Here is an 18083-nt window from a genome sequence, read left to right as displayed (position 1 = left end):
CTTTTAGACTATCAAACAGATCAAATTCCTTTTTTAGTAAAGCAATTTTATTCTTTTTTATCTGTTTACCACCCTCAGCTTTAACCTTTAAAGCTTCCAAAACCGATTTAGAGGAACCATCATGAACAAGTAATGCAAAAATATCATCTTTAATCGACTGTTGGATAAGAACAATCATTCTTTGTTCATATGAGAAGTTCTTTTTGTCTTCAACGGATAAGCTTTTGAGTGGGATCTCTTCTCCTTTGTCATTCACAGGTCTATCATATCCAAACTCCATACAAAACCAGCTTTCATGTGCGTAAGCTTTGGCCCAGTTGATAAAACGTTCTTTCCACCATGTGTAATCTTCAATACTTTCGAGTTTAGGTGGTTCCAAATAGGTCCCATTGAAGTTATCATGTTCAATATTATCATTGATTGCTTTTGTTATGGTTTTAGGTGTAACAGTTGAAGTTTTCGACGATTCTGATGTGAAAGCTTTGTAGACGTGTTGTAAAACTCTTCAGCCATGACATTTTTTATCACCTTTGAATCACCTACAAACGAACAAATAATAAAAAAAATTATCAAACAGCTAGATCAGATAGGTATCTGATTGAGTGAGGCCAAGAGGGTCAACAGAATAACGATGATCGGATAACAACGAATCGGATGGTGATCCGATCGAGTGACGATCCGACACTTGGACAATATTCTTTGGATCGGATGGTGATCCGATCGAGTGACGATTCGACACTTGATAATATGCTTTGGATCGGATGGTGATCCGATCGAGTGGGGATCCGACACTTAGACCTCTTGTGTTGATGATCGGATGGTGATCCGATCGAGTAGTGATTCGATACTTGGACCTGAGACACAAGCAAATTGTCACACCCCCAAAATCCACCTGCGGATAACACCCGCTTCGAGGGCGTGACTGACAAGGATCCAGCCACCAATTATACTGAATAATTAAATTGATAACAAAAAGTAATACTTACTAACCGTAAGATTAGCAAATATCAAGTTCAGAGTTTAAAGTTTTAAGTTCAAACAGTAATAAGTTCATATTTCAAAATAAGGTAACACCCAACACAAGGGTGGACAGACACTACTCGTTCCCAAGCAGCAAGCTCCTTCGTCACTGGTTACCTGCAAAGCATGCAGTAAGGGGTCAACAATAATGCTGAGTGAGTTCACTAGTTGTCCAGTTTTAGTTTACCAAAAACTTGAGTTGTTTAGATAAAACATTTATAATCACGTTGTGGGGAGCTACCCCACCTGTAAGCTCACTAAACTGTAGATACCGAAACTGTTGACGGAATATAAATATTCGTGCCCCGAGTCAATGTCTATCGTCATTGACCATGTTGCAAGGTCTACTAGTTCACGCCCGATCTCCCCCGGTCACGGTGTGAGGTTGTCAAACCTAATAGCGCTATCAACTAATAACCCGTTCGCCCCCGGCGATTAATCGGTACTGTAAGCAGGGACTTAAAGTGATAGAGTTTCGTTTAGCATGGCTAGTTGTGATTTATAAATAGTATCCAAACGTATCTCCCCCGGAGATAGTAATTACCCATTCTGTTTTCCCCCGGAGTAATGGGTCAAAAGTATTTTCCCAAAGTTGGTAGTTTGTTCGTGTCCCTCCGCGGGACGCATGCTTTTAGTGTGTGAACTCACCTTGGGTTGCTTGGCAGATTGGGTTACTTGGTCAAACACGCTGGTCACCACGTCCTAACATGGTTACCGGTAGAGGTCAGGTTTGGTGTACAAGCATTCACGTAAAAACTTACACATAACTAACACGTATCATACATTCAAGTAAACAGTGGGTCATTGGGCCGGCCCTATCATTTACGAAATCAACAGTAACACATAGCCCAGTCAACAGATAGCCCAAGTTAAACACATTGTGGCCCAATAACCAAAGTGGACAGCCCAGTCGCAACCAGATGGTCTCGAGTCGCAACCAGGTGGTCTCAGCTTGTCACGCTGTGGTTGCGAGTCGCAACCGTGTGGTCTCGAGTTGTCACGTTGTGGTTGCGAGTCGCAACCGTTGTAGTCTCGAGTCGCAATCGTGTGGTTTCGACTTGTCATGCTATGGTTGCGAGTCGCAACTACGTGGTCTCGAGTTGCCATGCCTTGGTTGCGAGTCGCAACGGTGCGGTTGCGAGTCGGAATGCTGTCCCTTTCATGTACACGTGATGATGCAGATGCATCAGTCCAATTTGTACCATGTATTCAGGCTCAAATCAGGTAATAGCCAATAAGATTTCACTAACACCTTTCCTAAACTGACCATTAGTAAAACTAGATCAAACTTTGCCATTTTTTGAATCTTCAAACCATATTCAAACAAGTTCATCCTATATTCATAGTTTTCTAGGGTTTTCACCTTAACATAATCATACATTTTTGAACCGAAAATCCTATATTTTATCAAGATCATCATGCAAGAACAAGAAAGCATTCATTTTATAACCTTAAACATAGTTTGGTTGGCCATAATCATCCTTAAATCACCATTCTTTTAGTCATTTTAAACATGTCATCAAGCATTCAAACATAGTGGTTTACACCTAATGCCTAACTTCACAAATCATCCTAAAGATCATGCATAACATTCTAACCAAGCATTTCTAGTTCATACAACATACATAAATCTTATACACATAACGATAACACTAACCGATTAGAAGAAGGAGAATGAGCCGAAACAAAGAAAAGGAACCGAGAAGATGGAGTGTCCGAGTGATGATCTTGACCGAGTTCCCTTGACCGAGATTCCTTGTGAGATCCGAGCTTGAATCCGAAAGTTGGAAGAAGAGAGTGGGTTGTTGTTTTTGGGGTTTTCTAGTTGAGAGAGAAGGGTGTATGTGTTGGTGTAACAAATGAGGGGAAATGGGGAAAGGTTTGGGATTTATACAAGGGAGTTTTCAGGTTGGGCTTGGGGTTTCGGCCCAAACCGGTTACGGCTCAAAGGCCCACTCGAGACCGAGTGGCCCACTCGCAACCGAGTGGTTGCGAGTCGTGGTCTCGGGTCGTGGTTTCGGCTCTCATATATATATATATACTACATATATACAACACGTAATATGCAAAAAGGATCACGTTTTCATTTAATAATATTTATATATACAAAAATATTACAAGGTGTTCGTATGGAAAAACCTAGAGTGTCACATTATCCCCAAGTTTTAAGAACTTTCGTCCCGAAAGTTGAAGCAACCACTGTCAAGCTAGAGTGTTTCAACGGGGTGTCACATCATCCCCCCGTTAGTTTGGAATTTCGTCCCGAAATTCAGTTGTAGCTTCAGTGCTGGGGGTTTCGTTTGGGAACAACTGGGGATACTTGGACTTCATCTGGTCTTCCCGCTCCCAGGTAAACTCTGGGCCGCGTCGTGAGTTCCAACGAACTCGCACGAGAGGTATCTGGCTACGTTTGAGGGTTTTGATCTCTCGATCCGTGATCTCAATCGGTTCCTCAGTAAAGTGTAGCTGTTCATCAATAGTGAGTTCCTTGAAAGGAATTATGAGTGTTTCATCCGACAGACACTTCTTCAGATTAGACACGTGAAAGACATTGTGCACTGCACTCAGCTCTGCAGGCAGGTTCAATCTATAAGCAACCTTACCGATTTTCTCGGTAATTTCGAATGGTCCAACATATCGTGGATTCAGCTTGCCTCGTTTACCGAAACGAACCACACCCTTCCAGGGTGAGACTTTAAGTAGAACCCGGTCCCCGACCTGGAATTCTAACGGTTTCCTACGCTTATCAGCGTAGCTTTTCTGACGGTCACGAGCTGCCGCCATGCGTTGCCTGATCTGGGAAATCTTTTCCGTTGTATCTACCACCAGTTCTGGGCCTGTGAGTTGACTATCACCGACTTCCGCCCAGCAAAGAGGTGATCGGCATTTACGACCGTACAATGCCTCAAAAGGTGCCGCCTGAATGCTAGTGTGGTAGCTGTTATTGTAGGAGAATTCTACCAGCGGCAAATGCTTCTCCCAGTTCTTGCCAAAATCGATCACACATGCTCTAAGCATGTCTTCCAGGGTTTGGATGGTGCGCTCAGACTGCCCATCCGTTTGTGGGTGGTAAGCGGTGCTCATGTCCAAACGTGAGCCAAAGGATTTGTGCATAGCTTGCCACAACTCGGAAGTAAAACGAGCGTCTCGGTCGGAAATAATAGAAGTTGGCACCCCGTGCCTGGAGACTACTTCCTTTAAATAGATTTCCGCCAAGGTAGAAAACTTGTCTGTTTCCTTAATGGCCAGAAAGTGTGCAGACTTAGTCAATCGATCTACTATCACCCAAATAGTGTCATTCCCGCGTTGGGATCTAGGTAGCCCCGTAACAAAATCCATGGAAATTTGCTCCCATTTCCACTTCGGGATTTCGGGTTGCTGGAGTAGGCCTGCTGGTTTCTGATACTCAGTCTTGACTCTTGCGCAGGTCAAACATTTGCTGACGTAAGCTGCTATGTGAGCTTTCATGCCAGGCCACCAGTAAGTAGTCCTTAAGTCGTGGTACATCTTATCTGAACCAGGATGTACTGAATAACGGGACTTATGGGCTTCGTCCATCACAAGCTCTCGTAGATCTCCGTAAAGTGGGACCCAAATGCGCCCTGCCACAAAGTAGGCGCCGTCTTCTTTCTGTTCTAGTCGCTGTCTTGATCCTCGCAGGGACTCAGCCCTGACGTTTTCCGGTTTCAGAGCTTCAATCTGAGCATTTCGGATCTGGGTAGGGAGGTTAGACTGGATGGTGAGTTGTAACGCTCGCACGCGCTTTGGTATAGTGTCCTTTCGGCTGAGGGCGTCTGCCACGACATTGGCCTTGCCCGGATGGTACTTAATGGCGCATTCATAATCATTTAGAAGTTCGACCCATCGACGCTGTCGCATGTTTAATTCCTTTTGCTTGAAAATATGCTCGAGACTCCTGTGATCGGTGTAAATGGTGCACTTGGTACCGTACAGGTAATGTCTCCATATCTTAAGCGCAAAGATCACTGCTCCTAGTTCCAAGTCATGCGTAGTGTAGTTCCTTTCGTGTGTCTTGAGTTGTCGAGAGGCGTAGGCAATAACTTTCTCGCGTTGCATTAACACGCAACCGAGCCCATGAATAGACGCATCGCAGTAAACCACAAAGTCGTCCGTTCCTTCAGGCAACGAGAGAATAGGAGCACTACAGAGGTTATCCTTTAGTTTCTGAAACGCGGTTTCCCGAGCTTCACCCCACTTATAAACCATACCCTTTTGTGTAAGAGCCGTGAGAGGTTGAGCGATCTTTGAGAATCCCATGATAAATCTTCGATAGTATCCCGCTAGTCCTAAGAATTGGCGGACTTCAGTCGGAGTCTTAGGGGTAGGCCAATTCTTTATAGAGTCGATCTTTGCAGGGTCGACGTGAATTCCATCCTTGTTAACCACGTGCCCAAGGAAATGGACTTCTCGAAGCCAGAAGTCGCATTTCGAGAACTTGGCATACAGTTGCTCACTGCGAAGAAGTTCGAGGATAAGGCGTAGGTGCTGTTCATGCTCTTCTTGACTTTTCGAGTAGATCAGGATGTCGTCTATAAACACGATCACGAATTTATCGAGGTAGGGTTTGCATACCCGGTTCATGAGATCCATGAATACCGCAGGCGCGTTGGTCATTCCAAAGGGCATAACGAGAAATTCATAATGACCATAACGAGTTCTGAATGCAGTTTTGGAGATATCTTCATCACGAACTCTCAGCTGATGATAGCCTGATCGTAGGTCAATCTTAGAATAGTAGCTTGATCCTTGCAATTGATCGAATAGGTCGTCGATTCGCGGGAGAGGGTAACGATTCTTGATGGTAACCTTGTTCAGCTCACGATAGTCAATGCACATTCGGAACGTGCCATCCTTCTTCTTAACAAAGAGTACCGGTGCTCCCCAGGGCGATGAACTAGGACGGATAAATCCTTTATCCAATAGTTCTTGTAGTTGCGTCGAGAGTTCCTTCAATTCTGCGGGGGCTAGACGGTAAGGTGCACGAGCTATGGGCGCTGCTCCGGGAGCTAGCTCGATTTGGAATTCGACCTGACGGTGGGGAGGGAGTCCAGGTAATTCCTCAGGAAATACCTCAGGGTAGTCACGTACTACCGGAAAATCTTCAATCCTCTTTTCCTTTTCCTGCGTGTTGGTGACAAGTGCTAAGATAGCGGTGTGCCCTTTTTCGTAAACACTTCTGGGCTTTCAAGAACGAGATAACGCCGGAGATTTCTCCGCTTTTGCCACCTTGTATGATGAGAGGTTTGCAAGAACGACGGGGAATACGAACTGCTTTCTCTTGACAGAGGATCTCAGCGCGATGCTTGGATAACCAATCCATACCAACAACGACGTCGAAGCTTCCAAGAGTAACAGGGAAAAGATCGATACTAAATGTCTGACCAGACAACTCTAGTTTGCAGCCTTTGATAACATGTGAGGCCTCGATGTTTCTACCATTGGCTAACTCGACGATATGAGGGGAACTTAGTAACGAAAGCGGACGCCTAAGCTTCTTACTAATACGTAGAGACACATAACTAGCATCGGCTCCAGAATCAAATAATATAGAAACATAACGATCATCGAGTAGGAACTTACCCGCCACGACATTGGGGTCATTCCTTGCTTCTCCAGCTCCAATCACAAAAGCTCTTCCTCTAGCACCATTCCCGGCATTGTTGTTCTGATCGTTGTTTCCAGCTCCCTGATTGTTGTTGCGGTTCTGGTTCAGTTCAGGGCAATTCTTCTTATAGTGCCCCTCAGCTCCACACTGGAAACAACCCTTGGCATTCCCGTGATGTTGTTGCTGCTGGTTCTGCCCCACGGGACGTGGACTCCTACAGTCTTTGGCCTCATGCCCCATTTTGTTACATCGCTGACACTGACCTTTCGCACACTGTCCGCTGTGATGTCGATTGCACTTGTTGCACTTGGGGTGGTTACCGCGATAGCCACCCTGTTGTTGAGTGCCCTTGTTGCTTTCAGTTTTCCTTTGCTGCGCTGGGGCCTGAGTGGGGTTAGCATCCTTGCTTTGATTTCCTTCCCACTTACGCTTGTTGTCACTAGAAGTTCCGACAGTAGCACTGATCCTTTTGGGCAACCTGCCCTCTTCTACGGCCTGATCAGTAAGTTTGTAAGTTTGTGAGCAAGTCGAACAATCGGCTGAATGGTAGTGTGGTTGGCTGAAGTTACATGGCTTCGAATTTCTGGAGCCAAACCCTTGATGTATAGTTCGATCCTTCGATACATAGGTCGAGACATATTTGGGCAGAGAGCAGCATAATCATTGGACAGCTTGGTGTAAGTTTCAATTTCCGACCCAACCATCTTGAGCTCATAGTACTCATTCTCAAGCTTGTGGATGTCATCCCGGTGACAGTATTCCTCCTTAATCATGTCCTTGAAATCCTCCCACGCAGTAGCATTAGCAGTTTCAAACCAAACATCTGAATTTGCGCCTTCCACCAAGAAAGCGCGTTTCCTTCAAGCGTAGCAGTAGCAAACTTCACCCAGTTCGCAGGGGGACACTCACAGACAGCAAAGACAGCTTCGATTTTCTCAATCCAATGCAGAAGACCTATGGCACCCTCAGTGCCGTTAAAAGGGAGAGGCTTGCAATCCATGAAGGTTTTGAAAGTACACACGGGTGGTTGCGCAGGTGCATGCTGACCTGTTCGTGAGAAGCGAAGCGTATAGATTTAGAGGCGAAAGACGATGTGGCGGTAGGATCTAAACATCCTAAAACAACGAGCTTACCTATAGGGTGAGCTGCGAAAGCTGCAGCCACTGTGTTGAGCAGGTTAGTGAACTGAGCCTGTGTCATGTTAATGTTTCCTCTTCCGCGTCCACTCATTGTCTTCATAACCAGAAAACACAGTATGAGTGTGATGTTGTAGCGAGAATGAGACAGAAGGGAGAGGTGTATCTATCTAATTTAGGCACACTAGTACGTATAGCATAACAGGAAACATAAGGTAAGCAAACAAGTAAACACTGGTCCGAGCTATGTGGTCAGAAGTGTTGAGCCTTGCACTTGGAGTGTAGTGTCGTCGCGAGTCACAGGTTATAGTCTGGTTTTCTCCAAAAAGATTTTTCTCCTTTTTAAAACCAAGTTCACTATAACCAATGGCTCTGATACCAATCTGTCACACCCCCAAAATCCACCTGCGGATAACACCCGCTTCGAGGGCGTGACTGACCAGGATCCAGCCACCAATTATACTGAATAATTAAATTGATAACAAAAAGTAATACTTACTAACCGTAAGATTAGCAAATATCAAGTTCAGAGTTTAAAGTTTTAAGTTCAAACAGTAATAAGTAGCGGAAGCACAAGTAGAGCAGTTTAACAAAGTTCATATTTCAAAATAAGGTAACACCCAACACAAGGGTGGACAGACACTACTCGTTCCCAAGCAGCAAGCTCCTTCGTCACTGGTTACCTGCAAAGCATGCAGTAAGGGGTCAACAATAATGCTGAGTGAGTTCACTAGTTGTCCAGTTTTAGTTTACCAAAAACTTGAGTTGTTTAGATAAAACATTTATAATCACGTTGTGGGGAGCTACCCCACCTGTAAGCTCACTAAACTGTAGATACCGAAACTGTTGACGGAATATAAATATTCGTGCCCCGAGTCAATGTCTATCGTCATTGACCATGTTGCAAGGTCTACTAGTTCACGCCCGATCTCCCCCGGTCACGGTGTGAGGTTGTCAAACCTAATAGCGCTATCAACTAATAACCCGTTCGCCCCCGGCGATTAATCGGTACTGTAAGCAGGGACTTAAAGTGATAGAGTTTCGTTTAGCATGGCTAGTTGTGATTTATAAATAGTATCCAAACGTATCTCCCCCGGAGATAGTAATTACCCATTCTGTTTTCCCCCGGAGTAATGGGTCAAAAGTATTTTCCCAAAGTTGGTAGTTTGTTCGTGTCCCTCCGCGGGACGCATGCTTTTAGTGTGTGAACTCACCTTGGGTTGCTCGGCAGATTGGGTTACTTGGTCAAACACGCTGGTCACCACGTCCTAACATGGTTACCGGTAGAGGTCAGGTTTGGTGTACAAGCATTCACGTAAAAACTTACACATAACTAACACGTATCATGCATTCAAGTAAACAGTGGGTCATTGGGCCGGCCCTATCATTTACGAAATCAACAGTAACACATAGCCCAGTCAACAGATAGCCCAAGTTAAACACATTGTGGCCCAATAACCAAAGTGGACAGCCCAGTCGCAACCAGATGGTCTCGAGTCGCAACCAGGTGGTCTCGGCTTGTCACGCTGTGGTTGCGAGTCGCAACCGTGTGGTCTCGAGTTGTCACGTTGTGGTTGCGAGTCGCAACCGTTGTAGTCTCGAGTCGCAATCGTGTGGTTTCGACTTGTCATGCTATGGTTGCGAGTCGCAACTACGTGGTCTCGAGTTGCCATGCCTTGGTTGCGAGTCGCAACGGTGCGGTTGCGAGTCGGAATGCTGTCCCTTTCATGTACACGTGATGATGCAGATGCATCAGTCCAATTTGTACCATGTATTCAGGCCCAAATCAGGTAATAGCCAATAAGATTTCACTAACACCTTTCCTAAACTGACCATTAGTAAAACTAGATCAAACTTTGCCATGTTTTGAATCTTCAAACCATATTCAAACAAGTTCATCCTATATTCATAGTTTTCTAGGGTTTTCACCTTAACATAATCATACATTTTTGAACCGAAAATCCTATATTTCATCAAGATCATCATGCAAGAACAAGAAAGCATTCATTTTATAACCTTAAACATAGTTTGGTTGGCCATAATCATCCTTAAATCACCATTCTTTTAGTCATTTTAAACATGTCATCAAGCATTCAAACATAGTGGTTTACACCTAATGCCTAACTTCACAAATCATCCTAAAGATCATGCATAACATTCTAACCAAGCATTTCTAGTTCATACAACATACATAAATCTTATACACATAACGATAACACTAACCGATTAGAAGAAGGAGAATGAGCCGAAACAAAGAAAAGGAACCGAGAAGATGGAGTGTCCGAGTGATGATCTTGACCGAGTTCCCTTGACCGAGATTCCTTGTGAGATCCGAGCTTGAATCCGAAAGTTGGAAGAAGAGAGTGGGTTGTTGTTTTTGGGGTTTTCTAGTTGAGAGAGAAGGGTGTATGTGTTGGTGTAACAAATGAGGGGAAATGGGGAAAGGTTTGGGATTTATACAAGGGAGTTTTCGGGTTGGGCTTGGGGTTTCGGCCCAAACCGGTTACGGCTCAAAGGCCCACTCGAGACCGAGTGGCCCACTCGCAACCGAGTGGTTGCGAGTCGTGGTCTCGGGTCGTGGTTTCGGCTCTCATATATATATATATACTACATATATACAACACGTAATATGCAAAAAGGATCACGTTTTCATTTAATAATATTTATATATACAAAAATATTACAAGGTGTTCGTATGGAAAAACCTAGAGTGTCACACAAATGAAGTGTTTAGGATCGGATGGCAATCCGTTCGGATTGCCACTCGACACTTGAACCTTAAAACTGTATTAACTGTGTGCTGTAGATCGGATGTCAATCCGATCGAGTCAGGGTCAACAAAGTCAACTTTAAATGACTTGCAATGGATCGGATGGTGATCCGTTCGGATTGTAATCCGAAACTTGACACTATGTACTAATCAAACAAATATGCTGAGAGTCAGATGGTCACCCGATCGGATTGCCATCCAATCGGTGATCATCACTAAGAACAACAACGAACATGTTTGATGAATCGGACTGAAAAATCTTGATTTCTCTCAAAATACTTGGAATTTTGATCTGAAATTTTGTAGGCTTATAGATCAATGATTTTCGCACATAATATCCGAAAATCAGCCAATTTTAATCGTAAAAGCCATGTTAATTTTGTGATTTTCAATCTAAAAGAGAATAAGATCGAAAAATGAAGAAATTTTGACAAATCTGGATGAATACTTAATCTGAATCTGATGAAATCTTGTTCGATTCTGTGTGTAAGATCCGTGCAATCGAGCTCCCGCTCTGATACCACTTGTAGGATCGGTTTTCGACTCCGTAAAGATTGCGTATCGACACGTGTGACGTGCGGAATCCATACACGTGCGTGGACCGAACACGAGAACGTACTAAATCTTTGATTCGATTAAAGATCTGAAAACGTACAAGGTCACGTGAATCACCTTTTGCCTTTCTCTCTCTACTTTCTCTCTTTAGCTCCTATCTCCTCAAATGTAGCAAATGGCAAAAGTTCTAAACATAACACCTAAGTGTTCTATTTATAGGCCAAGGGGTTTAATGAGATTTCTCTTTAATTACATAAATGCCACCTTGCCTTTTCCCTAAATATTACAATATAATATCTTGAATTCTTCTAATTCTGCTACAAACTGAATTGACAGAGGCGATAGACATAAATGCACTAATATATATATATATATATATAGGAAGGGGCTCATGCGAGAACCACCCTTATTGTGAGAACCTTGAGAACCAATGTGAACACAACCTAAAATAGCTAAAAAAACCTAACCCCCACCCCCCCGCAAAAAAAAAAACCTAAACCCCCCCCCCCCTAAAAAAACCTAACCCCCCCCCCCCAAGCTAAATGCTAAAAACAACCTAAAAAAACCTAAAAAAAAAAACCTACCCCCCCCCCCAAAAAAAACCTAAACCCCCCTCCCCTACCCCCAAAAACCTAAACACCCCCCACCCCCCCCCACCCCCACAAGCTAAAATGCTAAAAACTAAACTCCTAAAAAACCTAAAAAAATCTAAAAAAAATCTAAAAAAATAAAAAAAAAATCTAAAAATTTTTTTTTGAATTTTTTAATATTTTTATGTTAAAATCGCTACTTTTAGAAGCCAAAAAAAAAAATTTTTTTTTTAAAAATTAATTTTTTTTTGCTTCGAAAAGTAGCGATTTTTTTATAAAAATATTAAAAAATTCAAAAAATAAAATTTTTGTGTGATTTTTAGCTAATTTTTAGGCATTTTTGGTGTGTTCACATTGGTTCTCGCGGTTCTCACAATAAGAGGTGGTTCTGGCATGATCTTCTATATATATATATATATATATAGCGAGAGGATCATGAGAAAACTACATGTATATGAGAAAACTAGAAAACTAACTAAAAGCCACTAAAAAAGAGGGGGGGGGGAGACTTTTAATGAAGGAGGGGGGACTTTTAATGAAGGAGAGGGGTAAAATTGGAACAAAAAATATATAACTTTTCAAACATTTTCCCATTTCTACATACGTTATCATTTTAAAACAAAAATGGCACCATAAGATCACAAATTTTCTTATCTTTCATTCAAGTATATTCGAGCATATTTTTTATGACATAAAAAAAGATTTATGGTGACGTCTTGTTTTCAATACTATTATTATAGTAGTGCACATGTGCAATATAACATGTACTATAATGTGCATTACATGCTTAAAATTAGCTTTTTGAGTCTAGTTTAGCTTTTAGGGTTAGTTTTTTTTTGGAGGTTTAGGATTAGTATTAGGTTTTTGGGTGTGGGGGGAGGGGGGAGGGGGGTTTAGGTTTTTGGGGGGTGGGGGTGGGGGGGGGGGTTTAGGTTTTTTTCGGGTTTATGTTTAGAATTTAGTTTTAGGTTTTCGGGATGGTGGGGGTGGGGGGTTTAGGTTTTTTTTGGGGGGGGGGGGGGTTAGGCTTTTGGTGGGAGGGTGAATTTAGGTTTTTGGGGGGTGGGGGTGGGGGGGGTTTAGGTTTTTGGGGGTGTCGGTGGGGGGTGGGTTAAGTGGTTTAGGCTTTCCGTATTAGTGCACATGTGCAGTACAACCAAAAAAGATTTTTTTTTTTTGAAATTTTTTTCCATACATAAAAAGTAGCGATTTTTTTATAAAAAATTGTAAAAAAAAAATTAAAAAATTTTGATATGTTTTTTAGGTTTTTTTAGGCTTTTTTAGTTAGTTTTTTTGGTTTTCTCATTTAAACTAGTTTTCTCATTATCCATCCCCTATATATATATATATATATATATATATATATATATATATATATATATATATATATATATATATATATATATATAAAAACCACTCAAATAGATAATCTTATAGTTATTGATGCATACTAGTATTGTATTTTCAATTCCAGTTGTATTTGTAATAAATATAGATGCGTATATAAAATAGAGTGAAGGTCGCAATGACGACGACTTTGGATCAATATGCATGTGATGTGATTGTTTGTATTGGATATTTTCTTCTGACATTAATACGTGGTAAATGTTTAAAATTCAGATGGACAACGAAGTGAATCAAGAAAACCAGAATAACAATAATAATGGAAACCAAATAGATAACAGTGCCATCCAACACACAGTGGCACAAGGGATTATAGACGCGATGCCATATATTATCAAAACGGTTAAGGAAGCAGATAATAATTGATCTGCGTGTAGTGTAATATATTTTAATGTATATTTAAGCCCTTTTTACACTTTTAGCCAAGTTTTAAATTTATAAAACACGATATTCACTAACACTAAACACACATATGGGCAAGTGCACCCATCGTGGATGTAGTAGTGTGTTGGTAAGATACGGAGGTCGTCCAAGGACACAAGAGCTTTTAGTACCGGTTTATCCTCAACGTCTAATCAAATCAAAAAGTTAGAAAAGATTTTTAAACTAAGAAAATAAAAACTAACTAAATGCTGAAAAATAAAAATAAAATAAAAACAGATAGACAAGATGAATCACTTGGATCCGACTCGTGTATTAGGATAACCTTTGATTATTTTCGCACTTTTGCACTTGTTTAAGAGATTAACTTAGTTATTGTAGTAGGCCCCTCTTTTGAAGGCGACGTTACCCTCAACCCAGTAGTTTGAGTCAGCAAGGATACAATCCTAAAGGGTTGGATTATTGGAAGATAATGAATTAAGTTATTAATGCAAATTGTGGTAGGCCCCGCTTTTGGAGGTGACGTTACCCTCGGCTAAGTAGTCTGAGTCAGCAGGGATACAGTCCTAAATAGCCGGGTTATAGTATTAATAGTAGTTAGCTTATGAGGGGGTCAAAGAGTTTGGATCCCCGCCATCCAATACCTATGGGTATTGAAGGAGATCCTACTAAAATTGACCCAGGTCCCTTGCAGGACCTCTAAACGCTGAACAAGGGCAAGACCCTTACCAAACCGTTCCCTTAACCCCCGACCAGGTAGCCAACATACCTCCATATAGACCGTGGAGATATGAATGGTGAAAATCTTTTATTTTATATAGACAGTAAAATAATGCCAAGACACCACGGACAAACGATAAGGAAAGATCACCTTCAACATAAGCAACTAGTTATTAAAGTCATTAATACAAAACCAAATAAAAAGTGCAAAAGATTAAAAATAAAAAGTATTATACTAAACACTTGTCTTCACCAAGTGATGTAAGAGACTTAGGAAAACATGGCCTTGATTGTCAAGAACTCTTACGATCAATCTTGGATCCCGAGACGACTCACACACTCTACGATGGACAATGGATGATGGTGGTGGATGATGGTGTTATGGTGGTGGTGGGTGGTGGATGAAGTGTGAGAGAGGTGGTGTGCCAAGGGATGAGTTGAAATGAAACCAAGCACTCCTATTTATAGGCTGAACAGAAGGCTGGGCACGGCCCCGTGTCCGCTGGACACGCCCCCGTGCCCGTCTGACACTCTCTCTCTTCATTAATTGTAATTCGCAATTACAATTAATGCTCCTGCTGTACTTTCGCCACACCCCCATGCTCACTGGACACGGCCCCGTGGTGGGCAATAGAAGCTTCTATAGGTTTGTCTTTTCTGCTGCTTCTTGGGCACGGCCCCGTGCTGGCTGAGCACGGGGCGTGTTCAGTCTTCTGTTTTCTCTTCTCTGCTTGGGAGGATGCCGTTGAGGGTTGGGCAATCCACTTTTGTTCCTTTTCTTGTATTTATGTTAGAATTAGCTGTCTTTTTGCTTCTTTTGTGAATTTGAGCTCATTTCATCCTGAAAATACAAAAGGAAGACAAAAACACTCTTTTTCCAACATTAGTACTCAAAAAGGGTTAGTTTTATGCCTTATTTGATGTAATTTATATGTTGCATTTTACACACATCAAATACCCCCACACTTGAACTTTTGCTTGTCCTCAAGCAAAACTCTTTAAATATGAGGCTTACACTCCCAAATGGAATGGGTAGAAGAGAAGGTTTTTGGCTTGTCATAGAGTGTCGGGAATCCAAGATCTTTTTGGGTTTTATTTTTATTTATTTACAATCCTATTCGTTATGATTTATTTAGAACGTTTCATAAGAGAAATTACTTATTTAGGCTTAGCATGCCTTTTTAAAATTTCATTTATATACAAGTTCACATACCTCACGGGAGAAATCACTCAACACTCGGCCGAAGGTGTATTTTTTAGTGAATCACTCGAGAGCGGCATGGAACTTATTCCTACCATAAGCTTGCCAAGCAATCAATCCTCCTCCTTTTTAACTATATACCTTTGTAAATATCAAGAGGACTTTTTTGGGTGAAGGGTTAGGCTTGGGCTAAAGGTGGGTGGTTGGGTTAGTGGTTAGTAAAAGGGCGAAAAGCGTAAAAAGCGTCGGTTTTCGTAAAACATTTTGTTTTTAGTGATTTTTTATTTTGAAGTATTTCTCCAAACAAGCTTTTGTTTTCATAGCTTTGTTTGTTTTTAACTTCATCAAAAAAATTTTTTTTTTATCACACAAAAAAAACGAGCTTACGAAAAACCGAGCTTGTTACTAAAATAAAGGGTGAAAATAAAAAGGGGTTTTGGTGGGTAAAAAGGGTTTTAGGGTAAAGAAATGAAAGGGTTAGGCTCAAAGGGGTTAAGTAGGGGGATTTTGGGTAGGTGGTAAAAAAAATTGAAAAATAATGGTGTAGAAAGAAAAATGGTTAGTCCTAATTCCTCCATCATTTACTTACTTGGGTTTAAGTTGGTAAGGACCGGGAATGAATCGTCGTGGCAAGTTCTAGAGTTGTAAGAACCAAGCGGCTATTTCACACAAGAAACGAAAAATGAGCATTTAGTCTAAAGATGTGAATTTGTATGCTTAATAAAGGCTCAAAACTCACTTTTGTGGGAATGGGTTTTTATGTGATCGAGCATATATAATCAAATTTTAACTAAGCTTGTTATTCCGTTTTATAATTTTCTTATGTTGGTTCTTGTTATCACGACGCTCTCGGTTGTAAAATTTGTAAAAATATAACCTTGTTAATCTTAGGATTCCTAACTTAAACTTTAGACAAGTAAAAAAAATGAAAATTTTTGAAAAAGATTTGGGGTGTTTAGCGGTTCCAATAGAGTTTTGTGTAAGGCTTGTTGTTAGGACTTGCAAAATTTCGAGGTGTTAGCTTCCCCCCACACTTAAATTACACATTGTCCTCAATGTGTCCCAAAAATAAATTTTTAGGTTGATTGGATGTGTAATGTGGTGTTAAAAAGCAAAGATTTATGTTACTGGCAGTCTGGACACGGCCCCGTGGGGACCGGACACGGCCCCGTGTTCAGGTGCTAGTAACAAAAATTAAAGAAATGAGACAGAAGCCTGGACACGGGGGCGTGTCTGGTGAACACGGCCCGTGTCCATTTACCTGAACTTGGCATTTATCTGCAGGGGGTTCAGCACGGGGCCGTGTTGGTTGGACACGGCCCGTGTTGAGCCTTCTGTAATGGAGAATTTTGTGTCGGGTTGCCTTGTTCTTGTGCATGGGGCCATTTTTCTCGTTCCCTTTGTCATCCTATACCACCACGAGTGTGTTTTATTTATTATGAACCATCAAACTTTAAAAACCATCATTTCATTGCAACCATAGAGAGATACATATAGTTCCTAATAAAATAAAATAAAAACTTAACTAAATAGGTCAGGAGATACACGAGGTTATCATAAAGGGTTCTACTTCTTAAGAAAATTTCGAGAATAGTTTCCCGATGTAGTAGGACCTTTGGCCGATGGTTCCTTAGATGTCGTTCAAAGCCATTCTTCTATCTTCCTTGGAAGGAAGAAGGCGGCTTCATTTTCCTCAGTGGCTTGAGGGGGAACATTCACCGGGACTCCTTGCACCACCCTTTGCGGAGGCTCTTGGTGCATGGCATACCATTCGGCCGGAATGATGACCTCGGGCACTACGTTCCACGCTCTTTGGGTTATTATGGGAACCAAAGGCGGGGAAGCAAGAAGGTTGAACCTCTGGTGCAAGAGGTTTACCTCTCGAAGACAACCCTCCAATCCCACCGTCAGATGGTTGATACGGTCCACTAACGCTCCTCCACTCCCGTTATTTCGTCAATGGCCTCCCTTAAGGCGTAAACATAGTTCACCAGGGAGTCTTCTGCTGTGGACGACCTCCTCCCATGTCGGTTATTTCTTGAAGATAACCCGCTTGCTCTGCTTGCCATGTTCCGAGAAAGAAACCGAAGAGAAATAAATTTTTACAAAACAGCACCTCGGACACGGCCCCGTGTTCGCTGAACACGGCCCCTGTCCATTTGTCTGCAGGATTTTAGGCTAAGGATTCTTGGGGTTTTAAATTATTTTCATGATTTTTAACTGTGGTTTAAGCTTAGATAATTTAAAACAAAGTTATACAACTAACTTTAAACAAGAATCCGTAGCAAATAATCTTACAAACTTCACATAGAAGGTTGGAATCATGGAGTTTCCAAGCTTCCATGGAGGAAATGTTGAAATTTTTTTAAAGAAGGGGAAATGAACAAGAGTGGAAAGGACAAGATGGTCCTTGGGAACCTTCTTTTAGCACTTACCTAGGATGGTATGAGTGAAGATCCTAGGAATCTCTGTCTAGTGAAGTGGTCAAAAATGAGCAGGACACAGCCCCGTGTTCGCTGGACACGGCCCCGTGTGCAGAGAAAATCCTGACACATTTTGTCCGTATTCTGACAAAATCAGCAGAAAATCTTTTAGGTGAGCACGGGGGCGTGTTGACCGGACACAGCCCCGTGTCTGGAGGCTGTCTTATGGATGTTCCTAAGGATCTTATTGATATCGG

Source organism: Helianthus annuus, chromosome 5, assembly GCF_002127325.2.
Source record: "Helianthus annuus cultivar XRQ/B chromosome 5, HanXRQr2.0-SUNRISE, whole genome shotgun sequence".
In the NCBI taxonomy this organism is placed as follows: domain Eukaryota; kingdom Viridiplantae; phylum Streptophyta; class Magnoliopsida; order Asterales; family Asteraceae; genus Helianthus; species Helianthus annuus.
Note: the sequence above shows the minus strand (reverse complement) of the source record.